General features: G+C 35.4%; 1 protein-coding gene across 2 annotated transcripts in view; it reads left to right on the forward strand.

Moving 5' to 3' along the window:
- Positions 1–24,831, forward strand: part of LOC134476529 (uncharacterized) — a 236,317-nt gene that overhangs the window by 126,246 nt on the left and 85,240 nt on the right. Inside the window, exon 1 of one of the 2 annotated variants that reach the window (XM_063251300.1) lies at positions 24,133–24,150. The exons of the other annotated variant lie outside the window; for it this stretch is intronic. The gene's annotated coding sequence lies outside the window, so the exon portion shown is untranslated. Of the gene's footprint in view, positions 1–24,132; positions 24,151–24,831 lie in introns of those variants that run through there. 2 annotated transcript variants of the gene reach the window in all.

Genomic DNA, 24,831 nt, shown 5'->3' on the forward strand with positions numbered 1-24,831 from the left:
CAGTGCTCACAGGCAAACAGACTTCATATGTGTCTAAAGTGCTGAAACTGTGAGTGGCTTCTCATGGAACCAATCATTTTTCTTGTTCCTTGTCTTCAGTTTCCAGCTTTAGGATTAAAAATGTCTTGGATATGCAGCCAATGGATTGGAGTCCCTGTGTCTGAAGGGCCTCATGATTTGTTGAATGCTCTTCTGTCCACTTCTTAAAATTTTTAATACTTGTAGAAAAATACTAAACTGGTTTTGAGAGTAAATTACAGATACTACTTGTTTCGTATCAGACTGAGAACGGTAAGAGAAGCACTGGTCTATGAGATTTGGTCTAGCGCATACTGCTAATTAGTCTGACCTAGGGGCAGTTGCCCATTTAACCTCTGTGGTAAAAGCTTAGTGAGTTGGATAAAACTGGTGGTTCAAAGCAGCTTAATGCTCTTCTTTCCCCTCCAATATTTTAAACATTTGTTGAGAAAAATGTAGTTGATCCTAAGGGTAAATTACAAGTGTTGTTTTTTGATGTTAGAGAATGGTATTGTTCCCTTTGAGATGTCACTATTTTTGTCCCCTGCAGGAGTTTGAGGTGGAAAGCGTGGACTCTATTTCTGTTTCAATGCAAAAAATAGATTGTTTATCTCATACATTTTCAAAAGACCTCTTCAGGAGCTATAGTTCTGTGAATAGCATTCCTGGTGATCAGGGCTTGTGGTTTGAGGAAGTAAAAATAGATTCATATAGAGGGCAATGGTATGCCAGGGTGAGAGGAGTTTGCTTGAAGATGATTTAAGTTGGAAATGGTGAATTCTACAATAATTATTAAAAATTAAATATTCTTTATATGCTAATTGAAATATTATCTTGATGAAGAATGATTTTCTCTGCCTAACTTGGTTTCAAGTTACAGAACTTCTAACTACAGAACTCCCATAGTCCTTAAACAGTATTGATGACACTTACTTGACACATACATGTGCTTTTTGAGAGTAAAATTTATTCATAAAAGTGCTAATGTTTTATGTTAGTACTGTATTTTCTTTTTCATATAGAGAAAGTTTGCATTTGTTTAGCTCGTTTTTCAGAAGTATTTTGGAATGAATTCATGTAAGGGATGAATGTAAGTTCCTTTGAGGTTGACCAAATTAATTTGCATTTCTTATGTTACTCTCAGGGTCTAGCAAAGGATTATGTATATTGCTCATGATAATGATTATGAAGTGATTTATCAGTTTCTTTAGGATGTTTCCCAGGAAATGAAGGAAGGCTCACTTCTGTTTCTTTGGAGGAGCTTCAGTCTTCACCTTCACTGTGGACACAGAGTCTCCTGCCTTCTGGTGCAGACACTTCCGCTATCATTGCAGACCTTGAACTTCCTGACACAGATTCTCATGAGTTGCTACTGAGATCCAGACCTTTGACTGGTTTGTTTGGATCTCCAGCACACAGATAGACCTTTTGTATTCTTTCACATCTCACTGTGTGAGCAGCCATTGCAAGCCAGTTTGGTAAGTTCATATATATTTGGGTATCTTGTATAAGTCTGTTTGCCTAGTGAGCACTGATTGATACACCTGGATTCCAGGAAAGGTGAAAGCCTGCATGACAGACCACCACAGACAGAGACAACCCTTCCTGGGATTGTCCTTCAGCCATAAATCTATAAACAGTCTTTGGCTGTAAAGATTCCAGAACTGTGATTCTAGATCTGAAATAATGATCAACAGGACCCCAGTGTACCAACTTATCCTTGCAAGCTGGTCTCCTGCCTCTGGAGGCCTCCTGAAGTTCTGTAGCAGAGAGTGCCCCCTTCAGTGACCTAATCTGGAGTCCCTTACTACCTTTCCTCTAACTTTCCAACTGAAACTTATTTTCTGATAAATTTGTGCTCTGGTTTAACTTCTATTTCCACTAAAGCAAGAACCCACTTGAGCAGGTGACATTAGCATCCACATATGTCCCTATAAACATACCCAGCTTTGGGTCACAAGATGCCTCTCTCACTTTTGAAGAGCTTCACTCTAATTCTCTGCATTAGTAATTTTAAAATTCTGCCAAAAAACACATTTTGCATTCTGCTGATGAGTCTTTAAAATTCTTTTTCTGTGATGAAAGTCACTAAACTTCCTCTGGGTTTGGGTGAGGCAGGATTCCCCATTTCTGCTTTGAGGGAATTCTTTGAGTGCTAGTTGTACAACTCAGGTTGTAGTAATGGAGACCAGCAGTGTTACAAATCCCTAGGCAACAGTTTTCCAGATCATATAGGAAAGAAACTTCCTTTTCGGAATCATTTAGTTCAAATTCATTCCTTAAGGATTATGTTCTGAACATATTAACCAATAATTAAAATAATCCTCAAAATTGGGCGTGGTGGAGCATACTTGTAATTCTAGCATTCTTGGCAGCTGAGACAGAAGATTCACAAATTTGAGCCCAGTTTGGGCAACTTAGATATGCTGTGTCTCAATAAAATGGAGTGGGGAGCTGAAGATGCCGCTCAATCAATCAATCCTGGAAAAAAACAGAATGAGACAAAGCTCTGCAACCCATAAGAGGCTCCAGAGGACCACTGAGAATCTGATCAGCATTAATTCACGAGAAATGATACTGTTTGAGAATGATATGTACTGCAGTGTAAAGTGAGAGAGACGACTCACAGTGTAACTCTCACTGTGTGTTTATAATGTGTTCACATTACGCATTGCTACTTCAGTCATTATTAATAAATCCTTTTTTCATCTTCCTACCATCTCAAGACAAAGAAATCATTCAGGTGCTCCTGTCAAATTCAGATACTTAGGTTGAATCAGTTGCATGTAATTATTAGAATTAATGTGCTGGCACCAGGAACATTTATAGAATGCAGACTTAAGGAAATTACGTTTTGGAGTGTTATGATATACAATGTTCATATACAAAGGAAAAATTTGATAGCATCTGCAATATTGATAAATCAATCAATTAGTCAATAGGCAGATGTAAAAAGAGGATAATTAGAAGGGCACATCTTTTCATCTACCTCTGCCTTTTTTTTTGACCTATTCATAAGGATTCTCTGACTTTTATTCTGTAAAACAGCTTTCTCTTCCTTTCAATTTTTCTTCCCACTCTGGTCTTTCTTAGTCCTTTGTTACTACTCTCTCTCTCTGTAAGCATTTTGATTAGTATATTCCCTGAGTAACTATGGAAATAAAAAGCCATAAGCCATTGTTTACTGACATAATATCCTTCGGGCATCAGTGATAAAGCCACAATGCCTTGTGGATTGTCTGAGGTAAAATATTCATCTTGGGATGAATTCTATGGTTATCTTGCTAAGGTGTTTATTTTTGAGATGACAATCTTTTGCCTGTCAGAGGACAGAAAATCCTGAGATAAGACATGGAGAAGTAAGATCAGGTGTATGGGTACTCATGCTTTGAAAATAAACATCATTTCAACATCTCAGGGTCAGTGATAACAGAGAAAAGTTTGAGAATAATGTTTTCTATTCTCATCAGCTGGTATTGCCATGACATTTTATTGATCAAGGTCTTCTGGCCACATCTTTCTCTTCAGGGTCCAAACTGTCAGTGTCTCAAATTCAAGATGCCAATAGGTCAAGAGTAACACTTTCTTCTACTTGGAGACACAGTGTTCTATTTATCCCAAGACTGCTTGAGGAGACCAGTGCAAAGAGCCTTTCCTATGTGCCAGCAAATTGCTTCATTCTTTTTAAAAACATTAGACGTATTCAATAATTATAAAGTTCTTTTTAACAATAGGCTATCGTGAAGTTAGGTTGGCATAGCATTTGAGGATTTTGGCTGTGTTGAACTGATGGGCAGCATTAAAATAACGTCAGGTATGATCCCAATACTATTGTAGAGAACACAAACAAATTTTAGTAACCAAACTATTTTCTTAGGAAATATACAGTCACTGAGGTCCGATCTAGTTTTGAATTCTGGTTCTGTCTGGCTTTATTTTATTTTTTGGTGTCAGAGATTGAATTCATGACCTCATGCTTGCCAGGCAGGTGCTTATGCCACTGAGCTAAATCCCCAGCCCATGTCTGATTTTAAAGACTGCTTCTTTCTCAGCTACTTAGTGAAAATGCCACAGAGATCATTGGTGTTTTTTAGCTTCGCTATATTTTAACAAAATACTTTAAATTGATTGTCAGTATTTATTGGAAGCCTTCATACAAATACATGGACCTTCAGATCTTAGAAGATAGGAAAAATTTTCTGAGATGAATACATACCCAGTGTGTATGTATGGGATTAAGGGAAGATGTAATAAGGCAGAAAGGTAGATTGATGAACTTAAAACATAGGAATGGAAATATCCAGAACAGAAAACGCACACACACACACACACACATACACACACACACGCACATGCACACACATGTACAGAGAGACAGAGAGAAATAGAGGGGGGGGAGAGAAAGAGAGAAAGACAGAGACAGAGAAATACTAAAATACATAAAATGTCATTTAGCTAAGACACAACATTGAACAATCAATAATTATGAAACTGGAGTCCCCAAGAGGAATGGCCTGATTACTTAAGTGGTTTAGGGATCCATGCAAAGTGAGGTTGGATCCAATTATTGGTCAGTGCGCCCAGTACTGAGATAACTACCCAAGGTTCAGAGTACTGTGCTGAGTTTTCTTTTAGGGAAGCCCTGGTTAAGGGATAGAAACCAGCAGCTCTCCACAAGTTCTGTCACCTGTGAGAAAGGCATTACTGTCCTACAGTACAGGCTTTCTTTTTGCTATTCACTTAGTTGATCCCTGGGAACTACTTAAGTTGTCAAAGGATGTAACATGGGATGACTTCCTTCAGCACCATGAGGTCTGGAAAAGGACCAAGAGTGGAAACCACCCTTCATATAGATAGTTACATCAAGAGTGTCTAGGTTTGGCTCCATCCTGTAGTAAGGAGGACTCTCACTGTGCAAGCTCACAACATGCTGCTTCCATGACCCAAGTAAATATGGGAAATTACAGGTTTAGGGCCCTTTATAGCATCTGTTTCCAAGAGAACTCTATGTAGCCAGCAATTAACATATATTGCTATATAGCACAGGACCTAGGAATAAAGTCAGAAATCCATGAACACCTTATAGCTATTATGATTTAGGTGATCGAGAGACTCCACAACACATGAGAGAGAGGTTGCTCAAGTCTACAATGAAGGAAACTCTGAGGGTAGTGCTTGTTCTTTTTCAGTTTGAAAAGATTCTTTATTAGAGAAGATCTCATCCGAAATGAACTGATTTTCAACAAAATGCAAAGTTTGTATGTTGCTTTTAGGACCCCACATGGTGTAAAATGTTGGACTTTTACTAAAGTTGTGAGTGTTGAAAGAGTCAAGGGCTATGTCTTCACAATGTAAAGTTTGTAGTCATCTTAGTTTGCCATATATTTCGAAAATTAATTAATATCTTAGAACTCACACTATTTTTGGGACAATGGGCCATCTACTTGCGATGAGCTGCTTTTTTTAGTATTTGCCTGCACTAATGAGTATGTCAAATGTGTCAGGCAAAGATGTCATCAATGTAAAATCATGCTTGTGCTGTAGAATAAAAGTTCATGCAGTTAAGATGTTAACTGCAAAGAGAATGTGTGATGAGAAACAAGCAAAGTGCACCATGGTCTTATAAAAGTTTACCACGTTCCCCCTGGAAGTGAGGAAACCTATGGCTGACAGATTGTTGAAATGGCCCTAAACAGAGCATCTGAGCACATTCATGTCATTTTCAATAGACTTGTTCATATCAAGCACATCAAGCACAAATAGCAAGCACATTCATTGTCAGTAATGACAGTGATATGTCTTACATGTGTGGGAACACAGTATTGAGGTTGTGAACATTCTGTACGGCAGCCTGTCTTTCCTCCAGGTTTAAGAACCCAAAGGCCAAGTTAGGATTTTCAGTGCAGAAGCACTGGGCATAATGTGCTGTCTAAACAGGGCTTGTACAATGAGTACATTGAGTTCAAAGAGTTCAAGGCTACTTTGAGTTTACACAGGGACACTGCCACAAAGATGAGATCATTCCTTCTCGAGGAAAAAAAATGGCAGCTTCTAGGAAGCTGGTTAGAGCACCTCTTGGGGGAAAACAGCTCTGATGCTAGAGTTTGACAACATGAAGGTGGCCAGATGATTGGAGAATGAGTCTCACTAACCCAGGAGGAAATCAAACAGAAAAATAAAATTAGAAAGAGGAAGGAAAAGCGTGAGTGGAGGGCTGAAGCCCGACATGCTCAGTGAGACCAGTTCTGTGCTGTGCTGGGCGTACCATGGAGTCGGATGATTCAAGGTCAGGCTGAAGCTGCGGCTGCCAATAATGGGAGTGGGTGAGTCCAGGACCCTTGGTGGGAGGACGCGATGCAGTGTGGAGTGGAGCCAAGGTAGGGAGCTTTACTGGCTCTCAGTGAGTGCTGGAAATTGGGTCCCATGCTGTGGGAGGTTGACTGGAAGACACCTTGGAGTAGGGCAGAGCCTGGTGGTGGCAGTGCCACGGTGGTGTCAGTCAACTGTAGCTGGCCCAAGCTACTCCCACCAGTCCTCTCTGGGCCAGTTTGTTAAACCGCTGTTTTGCATTGACCGATTTTATTCGAATTTGGTGTGCTTGATGGTGAGGAGCCTAAGAGTAGAGGCAACCACTCTGAAGATGACAAGTTGTGATAACATACCAATTCCGGTTTATTAACCACTTTTGAAGTTCTGCAATGTCTCCAAAGTTGTATTTTTATTAAAATAGCTATGTAATGCTATGTTCAATTATTATATGTCTGATGATGTGGACACTCTTTTGAAAATAACAAGAGAAAGCATAGTAACTACTGTAGACCACCTAATATTGTGGTTTTTATATCGTTTTTTCATTTCATGTTTTTCTAAGAATTTGTTTTTTTTTTTTTTTTTTTTTTGTCTTGTTATGATCTGTTTTTTCCTGTAATACAGAAAGGATAAATATACATGTAGAGATTCACACATGGGGAGAATTTCTAAACAGTTTACGGGAACAGAGTATATAATGTACAATGTAATGAACAGATACTCTGAAGAAGAAGAGACACTAAGAAACCCAGTGCTAATTCTGTTAAATTATGGTATAAAATCTAGCAAAACTGTTATTCACTGTTCAGAATGATATTAGTCTAGTCTTTTATGTTCAATTTCAGCGTACATAAAGATAAGGACAGCTACTATGAAGAGAATGAGGAACATTATCGAAGTAACTATTGACTTTTGTAATGTCAGGTCTTGAAGACCTAAAAAGCCTTCATCATCCTGTAATGATTTGATTAGTTCTATAATGTTCAGTATGTATTCAATGCGTGTGAAGATGGGGACAACTATTTGGAAGAAAACTAGAGACAATAAGACAGACAGTGAAGATCTCCAGTGGACTTGCTTTGAAATCAGTGTTTCTTAAAATTGTTTCCTTATGATCTGTTTTGTTCTGTTTTGGTATGTTTAATCTTACCCTCTTTAAGATACGGGCAATTCTTTTGAAGATAGAAAGAGGCATTATAGTAGCCATTGTTGATCACCTTGTATTTTGTTTTTACATCATATACTATGTCTATTCTTGTTTTAACTGACCTCATTTTGTTTTGTCACATTTGGTTTTATTCTCTTTAAAGAAATTAATAAGAACTGTAGGAGTAGTAAAACCTAAAATGTGTAATTGTTATCATAAAAAAGAGAGGAAAAGAAAGTGCTCTAAAGGATATAACTGCATGCATGTTTAATTGTGTAAGACAGATAACCATACTACTAAATTTTTGTTGGATCATTGAACAGAACTGTTTGCAGTCTCACTGTTTGAATGTCAACTTAGTATGCTTTAATTTTGTAACTTGAACAGCAACTTCTAAGATGACAATATGTAATCTATTAACTAGTGATTTCTTACTATTTGGTGTTTTTTTTTTTTTTTTGAAATTCTGTATTACTTCTACCCTTTTTACTATTTTGTTTTTTTTTCTCTTTAAACAAAATTCTTAAAAAAAAAGATGAGACCATCCCTTCTCTAAGGTTCTTTCCTATAAAACACACATGTAACAACACTCATTCTAGTGTTTTTCTGAGTATTGAGTGAAATTTTCTCCATTGAGTACTTGGGCTCTGAGTTCCTCCTCGGTGGACATTCCCCTTTTCCAGCACACCCTCCTCTCCATGTGCTATTTACAAAGGAATTCCATGTCTTAGACATTGCAGTCACCAGCCAATGATAGCTTTATGGGATATCCAGAAGGACCCTCCCTCTTTGGGCAGACTCTGCCATTGCCATTTGTAACTTGCTTGGGCTTATCATATTCAGCGTACAGTTACCATGACTAGTTATTTCTAGAAATGGAACCTTTCAAGTAGAAATGCAGACTTGCTAAGACCTTAGGAAATAAGTTTCCTACAAGAGTGCGAGAAGCAGATGGCATTCTCGTTCCTCATGCTATATTCTGAATGGTGAAGGGTGTTTGCATTTTTCAATCCTGACGATACTATTTTTTGTGAATGAAGCATGAGAATAGAACTCGCTGCCTACTCCACTTCTGCTTAGAAAACTGCCCTTCAACTTTGCTCAACTGTATTCATCCTCAGAAACTTTCCACTGCCCACTTCTACTCTCCTCTAAGGAATTCACACTCCATCCTTCATCTGACAACACATCTACCACAGACCTCACATAATGCTGGAAAAGGAGGGACCTTCCACTTCACCAAATCGCAAAATTATTATTTTAAACACTAAATTGGTTCCCTTGTTCCTTAGCCATAAAGAAAAGGGACTTTGTCGATTTCATAAGTCAGCTTTAAAGCATATTTCTTTAAATACTATTTTGATTAATTCTTTGCATTAATGTATGCTTGATGTAATAATGTAAACATTACAGAAATATTTAGATTAAAACAGATAGTGCTTTCTTTTTAAGCTCCAGTTCTTTTTTCAATGTGATCATTATTACAAATGTAGTACTTATAATTCTACTTATTTTAACTTCTTTATGCAGCATTATTCAAACTGTACACATTATAAAGTAGGATAAAAATGTTTTAGTTTGAAGCTTTTTTCACTCTTATTTCATGAATACATGGTCAATATTTTAAAAATATAGCTCATTTTTGAAGTATGACTTCACTGTATTCTATATTAAGAGTTACAACAAAATGGTCAATCATGCTCATATTGATGGACATTTGCATAATTCCAACACTTTTTTGCTAATAAAATATTACTGTCAGAAACATTTATATGTCAAAATAGTCTTTCTCAAACAAGAAAAGAAAAACATGTATATATGTAATATATATTAATAAGTGGATATTAATATATTAATATAAAAGATGTTTATACACAATTTATATATAAAATATGAATTCATTCTCAGAGTTAAGATTATTTGGTTAAAAAACTTATACTATAAATTTTAATTAGTGCTATCATGAGACTATTTAAAAATTGCTGAAAATTACAACTTTTAGATATGTAAATAGACTAATTTTCATACTTCCTTATTACCAGAAGTTGTTATTCAGTTTTTTCAGAGGAAAACATTATGACTTCTAGAAATCTGTGTCTATTTAGTTTTTTTATCAACTATTCCAAATATTTTAACATATTTGTTGATTTTTGCATTTTGTTTTAGTGACCGCCTCTTCAACTATTTTGTTCTCTTTATGTTAGTTTTTCTTTCTAATTATTTTGAAGAAACTGTAAATTGATAGTTTTTACCTTTGTCTTTCCCATATATTGCAGATAGATTCTATTTCACCAAGTCTATCTTTTCTTTTTACTTTGCAATAAAAATGTTTTCAAGTTTTGCAAAATTAAATAATTTTAAAAAAATGATTTCTGAATTTCCTGGTTTCCTTAAGAAAACTTTGACAAGGAATGCATATTTCAAGTGGAATATTTTACATATAAATTATCATATTTTTCTCATTTGGAAGAATTTATATTCTCTCATCCGGAGTTAAAAACCTGAGGTTATAATTTGATTGTCTAGCATGAATATTTTCTCATCTATGTTTTGGAGCTGCACTTTAATGAAATTGACTGTGCTTGTCATTAATTTATTGTCTCAGCTTGAAATTTACCCTTCTTTCCTGTGCTTTGTGAAACTGGAGCACAGTTCTGTAGATATTTTTTCCTTCTAGTTGGTACAGCTTTAGTCTTTGACAACAAAGAGTGCTAAAATAATTCTTCAAGGCCAGAGCACTTCTTCTGCATCCAGTATACTGTGGCGAGCAACATTTGGGGTGTGTGTGTGTGTGTGTGTGTGTGTGTGTGTGTGTGTGTGCAGAAGGCTGCCCTGGGTTTCTAAACTTTTTTTGTTTGTTCTTTCTCAATCCTATAACTGTTAACCACTTCCTGTATCTGCAACACCAATCACTATTATGCTTCAAAATCTTCTTTTACTCCTTTGAGTAGAGAACTACTCTTTATTCCTTAATTATGTCTGTGATAACTTGTGCTTGTTCAAATGACTAATACATTGTTTTTCTCCAGACTTGACTCTATCTGATACTGATAATATCTGTGAGGCTTCTGGGAGAAATTTAGCAGATAAACCTACTGCGGGCAGCAACATGGTACAGAAGACAGATTCACCCTAAAAAGCACAGTTGTGGCTTCTGACCCAGTGACAAAAGCAAACAAGATAGGACAATCAAGCTCCACACTAAATGTCAGGCGGTCTAAAGGCTGTACTTGGCTCTAGAGCTCTGTGATTCTCTTAGCCCCAGGCTACCTCTCTGCAAAAGACCACATTGGACATGATCAGTATTTCTTTTTTTTTTCTTATTTTTTTAAAAAGAGAATAAAACAAAAAAGGACAGAACAAAGCAGATCAGAACAGAACAATGCAAGCAACTCAGCACTTCACAACAAGATAACCAGATATTAACAGTGACTACCATAATGTCTCTTTCTTTGAAATAGTTGAGCATATCTTCACATACAATAATATCAAACATAACAAAATAGTATAAAACCATTCAAGACAATGAAAGCATTACAGGGTATTCAGAACCAAATGACAAAAAAATGAACAATGGTTACTATAATATCTCCTTTTCCATAAAAAAATTTGTTTATACTATCATACATATTAAAATCCAATAAGACACAGCATGGTAGAACCAATGGAAAGACAAGAACAAAAGCATAGTAGGACTTCAAAGCAAGATGATATTAAATCAGCAATGGCTTCCATAATGTCTTGTTTTCTTCAAAGTAGCTATTCATACCATCACACATAATAAAATCAAACAAAACAGTATAAAACCATTCCAGCTAATGAATACAAACATTATAAGGCTTCAAAGCAATGTAATGGGGAATGAGATTACCATAAAATTTTATGTACTCTTACTCTTACACTAGGGAGGCTATACAGTATTTATACATGTGAGTTTGATTAATTTTGCTTATGTGTATGATCTCAAGTTGTATCCATTTATTTATAAATATCTCAATGTAATCATTCTTTATAGCTGAGTAGTACTCCATTGTATAAAAATATCACAACTTTTTTATCCAATCCTCAGTTGATGGGCACTTAGATTGTTTCAAAGATCTGGTTATTACAAATTATGCTGCTAAAAACATGGGTGCACATATATCATTGTGGTATGATGTTTTCAGTTCTTCTGGGAATATGCCTAGAAGTGGAATAGCTGGAGCAAATGGGACTTCCAATCCCACTTTTTGAGGAATCTCCAGACTAACCTCCACAGTGGTTGCACCAGTCTACACTCCCACCAACAATGCAGAAGAGCTCCTCCCCTCGACCCCCATAGCCTCCCCAGCATTTGTTGTTGGTAGTTTTCTTAATCCTGGCCATTTTTTCTGGAGTGAGATGGAATGATCAGCTTTTCCTAAACTCTGGTAGTTTGCATTTTGCCTTATGTTTGATTATGTTGATTATCTGTATTTCAGTTTAATTAATATTCTTCAGTCAAATCATTTTAAATTATTGTTTGCCAAAATATATTGCTATAAGCAAACATTTGTTTACCAAATTAAAATGCTTATATAAGAATTAAAAGCATATCTTATAATGCTCCTTATATTAAAATTTAGGAAAGACTAGACCAGAAGATTCTTGAGACAAATCTCTTTTAGCTCTACAATTCTGGTCCATGGGCCCATGTAATTCATGTGTTTTGTTTGTTTGTTTGTTTGAGAGTGGTGTGAGGATCATTTTTAAAAAAATTGTATTAATGAATTGACAGAAATATCCATGTCTATATGTATAAATAGATACACACCTATTTTTATAACTGTGTGTATATCAACTAATCTACCTAGCTTGTGGCTCACACAGGTGGTAAGTCTTAAACTACATTCCAATATTTTTTCTTCTTAAGAATTTGTTCTCCTAATTGGTGTGTTTGCATAAATCAAGCTAAAAGTGTCTCTTTGTTGGTCTTGGCATTCCTATTTAAATGTTAACCTTGAAAGGACAAAAACAGATAGCTGTTTCCACACTGTGTAACTCTATATAACAATCAAATGGTGCTTTTTATGATTCGTTCGCGCTCAGAAAATGTTTTCAATGAAGAGGATGATGAAGAAGTTTCAAGGATTTTTTACTGAGTTCAAACAGTATTGTTAGTTACTGCTGTCACAGTAACAGATCCATCCACATTAGTTCTACTGTTGTTCGTAGTGATGGGAAACTGGAATATTGTTTTGTGTGTCTAAGTGTAGGCTTGCATATATGCATTGTTAGGTGGGCCTTCATAATCTTAGGGATTTTGTAGCATCGCTTCTAATCCTTTCTGGAATCTCAGTGCTCCCATTCTTTTCTCAGTTCTGCTGTCACAAAAACCTTAACTTTGCAAACTGATGACAACCTCTTTATAGAAAGTTGTTTTTGTTTAACGCCCTTATTGAATTTAAATCTGCTATCCTTGTGTTAGATCTAAAAGGTATAACTTTATTTTTAAAAAATAAGAAGTTGAACAAATGAATGAGGTAAATTCTTCACAGTTTGTATGTGATGTTTTTTGTTCTGCTTTGTTTTTTTCCCCACTTTTAGTATCTGGCATCTATTCTAATGCTCTGTAATCCTTACTCTATTTAAGCGATCTACCCATACTGTGTCTAATCAATATGGTCTCAGAAAATTACATATAAATATATTATGCAAGTAAAAGTATAAATATAATACAGAAGATTCTAAATAGTGTGATAATTTCTTACAGGTTAATTGTACGATGCCCTAAGGTGTTAAAAATGTTTTTCTGGAAAACTGATGTCCTATTTGAAACCTGAAAGACAGGTCTTTTAAAAACACATTATAATGCATTAAATGTGCGAAGTGCTTTATAATACATCATGAAGTTCTTTGTCATTATAATCCCTAATGCTGTAGCAAATTATAGTTCCTTATGTACTGCTATTTCTTCTACCTCCTTTGATTACCAGCCCTTTGATGGGAAACCATGTCTTTTAAACAGTGGACTCTCAGGGCCAAGTGTAGTCCTTGACACAAAACTCATGAGTAAAGAAATAATACTGAGTATGAATATTTTAATAAAAGACACTTAAAAATAAAGACTATATACTGAAAGTCACATCAATGACACTTTCACAGGAACTCGAGTTATTTCCAAGAAAATCTGGAACATGCTATGCTTTCTTTTTCTACAATAAAATGTAATAGTAAGATATCTTGAGTTATTTAGATTTTATTTCTACATTCACCTTCTCACAAGATTTGAAGCAATTTACTCTGGCTCCAGGTCAACCCTGTAAAATGAAACAGTGGCAGCCTCAAAACATGAAACAAAAACATCACATAATATTTTAAGAAATTTAACTCTAAGAGAACTCTATGAAAGTAGTGCTATACACAGATTCAGAACATCGTGGTGGAATTTAAACATACGTTAAAGAAAGCTATTGCTTATATTTTCTTTTCCATTATTTTGTTGTCACATACATCACATCTTAATAATTGCATTCCAACCCAAAGCCCAGTTTACAACTTGGAACACAGTGGGTACTCAACAAACATTAGTATTTGGTGATTCTTCTACCTGCTGAAGTGTTGTCACCAGTAGCATAATATCATAGAACACAAATTCTTTGTAAAACTTATGAAAAAAAAAGAAAAGCACATAAAATAAAAATAAAATTGAGATGTCTCTAAGTACAATATCTACAAATAATCATCTTAACATTTGGTTATATATTTTAATTTTGTTTTTCTAAGTATAACCATACATACCTACAAACTCACTTAGCAAAAAATGATGTATTATAATGCTGCTTGTGAAATACAATTTTCATTTCAACATATTTTATTATTATTTCATAATGTTTTTGCACCTCATATAATAAGTCAAAGCATACAAGTTTGCAGCCTCTCCTATTTTCATAATCCAGAGGAATATATGCTTAGCTGTTATATTTATAAATGCTTTTTTCCTTGGTTATCATTATTATATTTATTTTCTGGCATACACATTTTAGGCAATAGTGCTTTTCTTTCATGTGTTTTGAGGCTTGGTTGGTCAACTTCTTTTAATGCTTTATAAAATCCAATTATTGTCTGCACATACCACAGTTTATTTTACTTTTCAGCCACTAAAGGATATCCTAGGTTGCTTTCCAAGCTTTAGCAATTATAAGTAAAGCTATCATTGATATCCATGTGCAAGCATTTTTTTTTGTTATAAGTTTTTATATCATTTGTGAAAATACCAAGGAGCACAGTCACTGGATCATACAGGAAAGTTTTGTAAGAAACTGCCAAATTGTTTCTTGAAGTGATCATACCATGTTACACTTGAAATGAAGGAGAGTTCTAGTTGCTCCACATCTGTATCAGCAGTTTGTGTTGTCACTGTGCAGGTTTGTCTGTTCTAGAAGATGTATAATGGTGTCTCCTGATGTTTTCAATTTGCATGCCTGATGACATAAGCCATTCTTTGGAAATTCTTTTCTATATTTATTTGCCTTTTGAATATTTTCTTTTGATGAAATGTTCATTTAAAACTTTTGGCTCATTTTTCCATGAGGTTGTTTCTTGTTGATGTTTAAGAATTTTTATTAACTTTGAGTAAAAGTCCTTTATCCAATATTTTACTTACCAATATTTTCTGGTGGGAAATTTTTAAATTATTGATTCAGTATCTTCATTTGTTACCAGTCTTATCTATATTATTTGATTCTTATGTCAGTTTCAATAGTTTATAGGAATTTGTCTAATTCATCAGTTATCTAAATTTTTGGCAATCACTATTAATATTATTTTAATTTTACTTCTGTAAAATATCTAATGTTCCCCTTTGCAGTCCTAATTTTAGTACTTTGAATTCATTCTCTCTTTTTGTCTGTCTCTGTCTCTTTCTCTATTTTTGGATCAGTCCCCTAAAGTTTTGCCAGTTTTGATGTTTTTTTCAAAGACTCACCAGTGATAACCTGTGGTGCATTGATAACTGGTGGTCAACTTGTAACAACCAGCTGAACTGAATTAGTGTGTGCTGAGCATGGATGGCCCCTCTCAGAATTGTTGCCAAGATAAAAAAGGAGAACTGGAGAGGAGGAGTTTAATGTTGTTGGTTCTCCTAAGGAGCTTGGCAAGCTTCTTTCCTGCTCTGAATGGTTTTTCTCATCATCAGAGGAGCTCAGTAGCTTGTTGTTGCTGAGAATGGCTGTGGTTCATTTTGGGGGATTTCTGGTCTTGTCTTTACCACTTCCTGGCTTGGTAGGGGAAGATGTGTGCTGTTCAATCTCCAGGAGAAGCTTGTCACACTGGCTTCTGATATGAACTCAGCTGGTTCTCATTGCTGGAGGAACTTGGGAACTTGTCACTGACAATGGCTGTGGTACACTTTTGGGGGAGTCTTGGTCCTTATTTTGAGTCTCACTTCTTGGTTCCAGTTCAGAACTCTCAGCCTGCTGGCACAGATTCTTCACCCTCCTGGCACAGATTTTCTAGCTTCCACCATTGACCTTTGGCCCTTCCCAGTGCAAATCTATGAAACAGACTTGCATAGATATTATGGTGGGCTTGAGACCTCCAGTTGGACTCATGGTACATATTGGCATGGGCTACTGTAGGTCTGGACTCATGCAGAATTTTTTGTTGTACTGTCGTTTTCCTTTCTTTATATTTTAAAAAGTTTTTTTTTTAAATTTATTCTAGTGCTCTAGTATCCATTGCACCAATGGGTACAGTTGCTTTATTTTGTGTATTGTTTATAGATATGTAATTCTACCTTGTCTGAAATTGATTTTGACACTATTATTGTCTATTCTTTTTGCCTAGTATACTTGCAGTGACCCTTTAGGTTTAATAATGTCATTTAATTTTAAGAAATCTGATGGAAATATTCACATATTCAATAAAATTTTATTGAACACTAACTGTGGAAAAGGTTGGGTTTTGTGACCATGAAAGTGTTGACATTTTAATACATGAGCTTAACCACTCTGTTCATATCAAAACTAAATTATTGATTATATTTTTGCTTCATAATCTTGTTTTATAGTTGCTTTGAACTTCATTCTTTTGACTTTCATGCATACGTCAAATTTTTCTTTTCTTTTATTCTCTCCAGCAAAGTGAAAATTATTTATTTCTTTTGTTTTTCCCACCACTTGCTATTGGTTACCTTTAAATTAAAAAAAGAAGCTTGGGCCAATGATACAGCTTAGCAGCACAGGGCTTAGAGATTTTTAATTTATCAAAATAATAATTGAACTATTTGGTTCCTCTGTGTGGGATAAGAAGATCCCCCACTCATTGTTTCTCTTTCCTCTCCTCCATACTCCCAAGTTTTTAATGATATGCTCTAAGATTTTATATCTAGATTATGATTTAGTTATTATTTTTAATTGTGCCATTTTTCTTTAAGCAACTTCTTTGGTGATTGAATCATTACCTTTGGATTGACAGGAGTTACATGATTCACTCCTGTTTTTTGGTGATCACTGCCAATTTTTCAGATGTTCTTATTATTCTTTAGTTGATTTAAATTAGTCTTTGGGTTGACAGATCCAAAGAACTGTAAAAAAGTATAGACTAAGGCAACATAGAATATGCTAATTTAAGAAATCTAAACAAAGTCATTTTAGTGACTTAGTTTCCATGGCTTGGCTAGTGAAATCATATATGTGGTATCAGAGGAACGGAAAGATTTCCAGTTGTATCTTGCAGGTGAGCTGAGGTGAGACTTAGAGACTACTGAAGGATTATGTCAAAGAGCTGCTTTGTTTTGTTTATTTGCTTAAATTTATTAGGGAAGACTACAGTTAAAAACCAGTGAATATGTCATATATGTTTCACAGTTGTCTGCCCTTGTTATTAGTGGATTGGATAATTCTGCCATTGCTCAAACAACTATTATTAGTGTCTCTAACAACTCTTATACATAACTATATTTTATGGCAAAGACTTACATAAGAACTAATACTTTCTTCTGAAAAAATTGAAGAGAAAGGCATGACTTACAAAGTCAGTTTTATTTGCTGTAAGCAAGCCAATAAGGATGTTTGTGAGACATCTTATATATAATACAGATTTATGTTAGAGAAGGTATCATATAAAATTTTTAAAAAAGTAAACAAAACAGACATGAGAGATGTATGAAAACAGGAATGGGCAATTGTCTCACAGATACCACCAATTCAAGGATGTGTGATGATCTTATAAGACAGTGATAATCACATTTGTACAGTGGATTCAAATTCGATGAATTGAATAAATTCAAGTTTTGAGCATACATAATGGTATAGATGCCATGTTTGACACTTTGCATATGCTTTTTAATAATCACCAATTTCTGTGAAGTTCAAATTTGTTTATTCATCAGTCCTTTGTGACATACAAATATATCTGAAACATAAAACTTCTCATAAAACTGGTCTACATATCTGTTATGGTTTATGTCAGATTCCCCCTCACTCAGGTCTCATGCAGTCATGGATGTGGCTGAATCTAGTATTTGTGATTGGTTTGTTGTCTAGTGCTTGGATTGGTGGTGTGAATGCTACAACTGCCCTGGGGTGGAGCCAGCATACAGTGTAATGACAGGAAGAAAGCATGTCTTTCTCTTTTGCTGTTCCTGTTTGCTGTTTGCAGCAGGCATGTTGCCCCGCAGCCATGTCATTTTGCCTTGGAGCCAACTGAGCATGGAGTGAAACCTCTAACATGCAAGCAATAAACCTTTCTTTCCCTAACTTTGGTGTCAGATATTTTGTCTCAACAATGTGAGAGAAAAAAGTAACTAAGATAACGTTTATTCCATTTTATCAAGCTATACTACCTACTAGTGTTGGAAAACAGTGAAGTTACTTCAAAGTTTTTTCTTTCATTCACCCTTAGTTTCTGGATGCAAATTTCTTTCTCTTTTCATTAGAGACATCTCCACTCTCATGGACACTGTTGTACTAAGGTCCTTACTAACACTGAGGTCCATTACTGTGACCTCATTCTTTACTGCATGCCATTTTCCAGTGTAATTTCCATGTAGTCTCTGCCCCACAGTGCTGTAGGGGAAACTGAGGAATAGTGCCCACAAAATGAATATGACTGAGTTGCCTCAGGTGCAGGGCAGAGGTGCAAGCTAGCTGAAGCACTGAAACTGCCTTATCTTTTTTGTTTCCTATGCCATAACATACTGCACTTTTTAAATGACATGTACATTTTCATGATCTTAAAATGTTTTGCATATTAAAAATGCTGGCCTGTATTTACCTAGCCAGAGGTATAATGCCTACTCTTGCATTTACTAGGTTTATCGCATCTCCTGACACATGCATTGGGATAATGGACAGAATTGTATTCTTCTAAGTGAATTCCCTGATACTCAATAAATCAGTTTATTTCTGTTTAGATGGGGTTGTGCATAGTCTGGCTCGCTGAAGATATTGTGGGTTGGTGGGATGTTAGTCTCTTGAAGACAAAACTTTGAGAATTAGGAGTCTGATAATTAATCATTAACAGATGTATTTTTTAGGGAAAACTGGTGTATTTTTTTAAAAAATAGAATCATTGAAATTTAAAATTCATGTGGGTGGTTTACAAAATAAAGCTCACAGATGGCAGAACTTGGATTTGATCCTAATTCTTCTGACATCAGGGCCCATTTTCTTTAAGGAATGCTTTTTAAAATTTTGTTAATTTTTTTTTGTAGCCTAGACAAGAATAACCATATTAAGGAGAAATTCTGCAAGATCTGCTTTTTCTTTTGATTAGTCCAATTTTGTCAGCAAAAACTTGTCACTTGGAGTTTACCTGACATATATTACTTTAATTCGATTTTTGGTAAGATTAATCATTTATTTCCCCTGTAAAAGTAAGTATAAGCATATAAACATGAAAAAGTAATACAGAATTTTGTAATGCAATGAAAGATTAACTAAGAATGATTGAATATACTGAAAAATATAGTTTCCTAGAGAGTTAATCAACAGTCTAAGACATAACCTTAAAATAATATAATGCTTGGTTTTGCAACACTTTATTCTATTCTTACAGAGGAATTGGTTAAACTAGCACCGGGACATAGCAACCAACAGTGTCTCTTTCAAGATTCTATTTGGGTAGATTTAACACATATTATTCTCATACAACACTTTCTATTGATGCTTCTCTGCATTCAGCTCTATTCATCAGTCTATATTATCCTTTTTATTGTCAGGATCCTTAGTATTAAAGATAGAGAGGCTTTAATGCTTTTTTTTTCAGTCTGTTACTGTTGGAGACTCAGATTTAAATAAGAGATTTGTCTGACTTTATCCCTAGACCTAGCCATCCCTATTTCTATTTATAAAGACATTAAGGTTTTCTTTGTGCTCATTCTCTGTCATTGTGCTCTGTGATATTGTAACCAAAACACCAAGACTGGATAATTTGAAGGACAGAAATCTAATTTCTTTGAGTCTAGGAGTCTGGGGAGTAGGAAGTTCAAGATCCAGATGGCAGCAGATTCGGCATTCTGGGGAGGGTTCTTCTCATGGCAGAAGGCGGAAGGCAAGCTACTACTGAGTGACCCAAGTATTTTTCTCAGGTGGATCTGAAGCTGGGAAATTTTCTGTAACTTAATAAATGTTGACAAAGATGTCAGGACTCATCTAGCTTGAAGCACATGATTTGGGTTGCTGCTGAACACTTCCCGACTACTCATTTCTAGAAAGATTGTCTCAAAGCATGTGGTCCTGTGCATTCCACCTCTCACACTCCAGGTCACACAACTGCAATGATACACTTTGCTAATATTGTGGAAATTTCTTGTGACAAGTGACATGGTCATTGGTCATCTCTTCCTCCATGGGATTGACACCTTGAGGTTATATTCATTTACAGCATCTAGACTCATGCCTTTATTCTTTTCCAAAAAATGCCATGTGTTGCCAGGCATAGTGGTGCATATGTGTAATCCCAGCACTCAGGAGGCTGAGGCAGGAGGATTGCTGTGAGTTAGAGGCCAGTCTGGGCTACAGAGTGAGTTCAAGGCCAGCCTGAATTGCATAGCGAGACCCTGTTTCAAAAACAAAACAACAGAACAAACAGAACAAAACAAAACGAAACAAAAACCCTGTGGCCTGTCTTAGAGTTTCAAATAGCTCCTGATTCTGCATCATTCATTAATTGTCGTGCCTGTTTTGTAAGATGGCAAATTGTCACCAGAACAGAAATTCAATATTAGGATAGACAAAAAATTGCAGTTAAAATTCCCACATAGTGAGACATTAGCAAAATGTTAAAAGAAGATCAGAATATACTTCAAATTTAGATACTTTGATGTGTGCAAAAAGAGGAAATTTAAAGCAGAACCTTCTTTTCTGTAAGGACTATTGATTAGCATAGTTCCTGGCACAAAGCAGATATTCAATAAACAGGCTGAACTGAAGAATAAACAGTGAGCATACATGGTCTTCCTCCTGTTCAATGATTCATTGATGCCTCTAGGTGACCCAGTCTTCTTTCCCAGAAGACGTAGTCTTAGGTGGTCTTCTGTTTATTCTTCACTCTTGTTGCAGTTTTAAAAGGAGTCCTTCCCCAGTTCTGAAAACATCTAATGTAAAGTTTTATTCCATCTACCAGTCTCTCTATTTTATTATATCCTTTAAATTTTAATTTTTATTAGTACATGTTTGTAGTACATAATGATTACATTTATTGTAGGGAATTGATATATATATATATATATATATATATATATATATATATATATCCCCATTTCTCCATTCCTCTTTTATTTAGCCAGCATCAGATTCATTTATTTACCAGACTTACAATAGTAGTTATTAAATATACAGATTAATAACCAGTAAATAGGACAAAGATCATATAAAACACATGAGACAGTTAAAAGAAATCAAGGTACACTGTTAGATACATTGACCATGTTGGATTATAATAGCTTTTTTTTCTCTTTCTCTTTTTTCCTATTATCTGTCTTTTATTTTGTATCTTATTTATGTATTAAGTTGTTCATGGGAGAGAAATTATATGCTATTTAAGACTGTGTATCCAACTTACCTCCTCTGCACATTATGGTCTCAAGGTACTAAAAACTATTGTTACTTTTTGGAAATCTTGTTAGGGTTAGTCATCTGGGCACTAAAACTTCTAAAGAAGCAAGGCTTAAATCTGTGTGTTTGGGAGGCAAAACAAGCCTTAAATGTACTTCGAATGAGCTAGACCTCTCCATTTTGTTCTTGCTGCTTACCTGACCTACCTTTTCCTTCCTAGGCAATTTCCCTGTACAGTTTCTACTGTGGTGTTTCTTCTGGCTGGGAGACCTAACTCCTGTTCTTTAAATACAAATCAGCCAGGTGCTAGCCCTGCTTTATTTTGACTCCTTGAGTAGTTTTCTTTACTGGGTTAGTGTTTGGAATGATATTAAGGTTAGTACTGGAAAATATTGTACAGAGAACAACCACAGGAACCTTGGAGCTATTTGATTTATAGTCATGGCATTGCATTCTTAGTCTGTTATGTTACATAGTTATTACATGTGATAATTCGGTATAAATTTCCTTCAGTGAAACTAAGAAAGGCCAAACTGCCTCTAACAGTAATCACCCAGAACTTTTCATTTCTGCCCCAGGAAATGAGATACAAGTGTGTACCTCCCTTAATCAAAGTGCATAGGCTGTCAAATATTTTGAATCAATCCTGTATTCAACTTTTCACTTTTTTGTTCATTGCCTTTTCACATTCATTATCTTATTTCAAGGTTTTATATGGTTTGTTTTCTCTTTTCTTTGCATGAGATACTGTTCCCTTATAAGCCAATGAATATGTAACTAAATGAAGATTTGATATTTAATAGTCTGTCCAATTAGTGAAAAACTTTTGTTGGAATAAAATTGATTTTAAAATAGATTATAAAACATTTGATATTATATTTGAACTCTTAGAAAGCATTCAAATTATATTGTTCATTAACTTATATCCTATTAATTTAAAACTTTTCTTTTATTTAATTGCTTCTGAATTAATTTTTTCCAAGCCATGATACTTTATAATTAGTTAATTTTTTTCATTGGATTTTTAAGCATTTGGGAAAGGAAACTCTGCAAACACAGAGACGAGATTTAATGTTTTCTGTTCAGGTTCTTGATTTTATATTTATGACTTTGCACATTTATATTATTTTTGCCTTGGAATTGAAGCTTCAGGGTCTATCATAATTCCATTGCTTACTATTCCTCTACAACAAAGTGCCATCATTGTTCTCCTGTGACCTTTAGCAAATGGTATCGCTTCTCTGAGCTCAAGTTCATTCTTTGGTAAAAGATGAATAATTACAGTATCTATTTTATAAGGTTATTATGATTGATTTAAAAGATGCAATATTCATGTTATGTTTTGATCACACTTTCTGTATAAGGGTAATAGATATGTATATGTCATATGTATACCCAAATATCTAGTATATATATGTATCATATGATGGGAGTGGTAGCAGTATGTGTCTGTGTACGCAGGGTGAGGGGGTGGGAGAAAGAAGTATATCTTGAAAACATTTTGTGGTCCAGGCTGAAGGAGACTACATCACTTTTGTTCATATGTTGTTAGTCAGACAGCATGGCTCTAGTGTTACTGGAATGTAACTTGGAAACCTCGTAGCTGTAAGGACAGCTTCCTGCTGGCAACAACTCTTTCTTACAGAAAGTGAGTGTGGGTCTTTGACAGGTAACAGGATGCCAGTCCTACACAGTCACATAAGAAATGATTCATGAATGTTGGATGCAGTTTGTGTATTTTTGTGTGCTCTTTAATATAATGTATCTTACTTACAATTTACTTGTTTGACTTTCCAATTAGGCTGGGAATCCTCTGAAGTCACCCAGTGATTGTATCCTTCACAGGTTGTATCCTTGATAGTTGGCAGAATTCTGGAAAGGTTTAAGCTCTTTTTTTTTTTTTGTCTTTTTCATTTTTATCGGTACCGGGGATCGAACTCACGACTGCCTGCTTGCAAGGAAGGTGCTTATGCCCCTGAGCTAAATCCCCAGCCCCTAGGTTTAAGGTCTTAACAAATGCTTGGTGAATAAATGTCTAGGGATGATATACACTTCACAGAATAAATGAGTACCTTATCTGATGTTAAATATACAATTATAGTCCCCCACCCCCCCGTAAGGGAACAGAAAATTACAAACAGTTCTTTGATAGTTAAAAGTTAAAAGTTCCAACCATGTGAACTAGCCTCCTTGTTTGGCCTCATAAGTATCAACAATCTGAAGAAAACTAAGCCATCTGGGTATGGATAGCAGACGATGCTATGCCAGTTAAAGACAATGCAGATAGTCCTTTCAAAATGTAGTCTAAAGATTATCATTGATTTCCTTTTTCTCTGCCCTTTAGGAAGAACTAACTGCAGCTAGATGTGTGGTGCTAGTTATCAATGATTTTGCAATTTAAAAGCAATATCTGGAGTTATAGGAATCTTCTTAGAAGGACCGAGCTTTCCTCTGGTGTTCCAGGGCAGTGTTAAAGCTTGCTTTTCCTATTAGATTCCATTCAATCTAATGAGAATGGAATGCTGAACAGAAAGCTATGATCTTTCATCACTTATTTCTCTGTACTTCTAGTAGGAATCACAGAAGAGGACAGGACTCTTGTGAAAGGCACTAGAACTTCTATTCTCTGCGTCCTCAGAGCCTTGTGTCTCATTGCTGGTGAGTAGAGTGCTGGTCTCTTATAAGGAAGCCAGGGCTGTGGGGGAATAGTGACACAGGCTGTTCCGTTACTGTTCCTTTGGGGCTTTCTCTTTGTTCTCAGGAGGAGACCAAGGGAAGGTTCTAAATAAGAGAAAACCCTTGCTATTAGTTGTTTGTCATTCCTTCATGAGTGGAATGCACTGTCTTGTGTTGTGCATAGGAAACTAGCTTTTCTGTGAAATGCATGAATGGATTCTTCAAAGTCCCCCTATGGGCGTCCATCTCAGCTAAATTTTTGAGGTAGGAGCAGATGTTCATTTTAAAATAGTATCATTCTAAACCAGGGACTCTCTCTCTCTCTCTCTCTCTCTCTCTCTCTCTCTCTGTCTCTCTCTCTCTCTCTCTCTGTCTCTCTATCGCTGCATCTATCTCTATCTCTGCATCTATATCTTTTGCTAAGTGTGAAATTCTATTACATATTTATAGATATGAATTACACTGAATATGGAAGAAAGCCTTAAGAGACTTTCTTGAAATTCTTGGTGCATGCTATCCTTCACTTGACAGTTAACTATGAAACTACTGGGTGTAATATACACATACACATACGTAATGGTGGGCTGAGTGTGAGGTGAACTTATCTGCAGACCAGCCTAACTATACATTCATTACTCTCTTCTCAACAAAACTGCAAATAGA

The sequence above is a fragment of the Cavia porcellus genome, unplaced genomic scaffold, assembly GCF_034190915.1.
Source record: "Cavia porcellus strain 051 isolate PalLab524CR breed Dunkin Hartley unplaced genomic scaffold, mCavPor4.1 scaffold_6, whole genome shotgun sequence".
In the NCBI taxonomy this organism is placed as follows: Eukaryota; Metazoa; Chordata; class Mammalia; order Rodentia; family Caviidae; genus Cavia; species Cavia porcellus.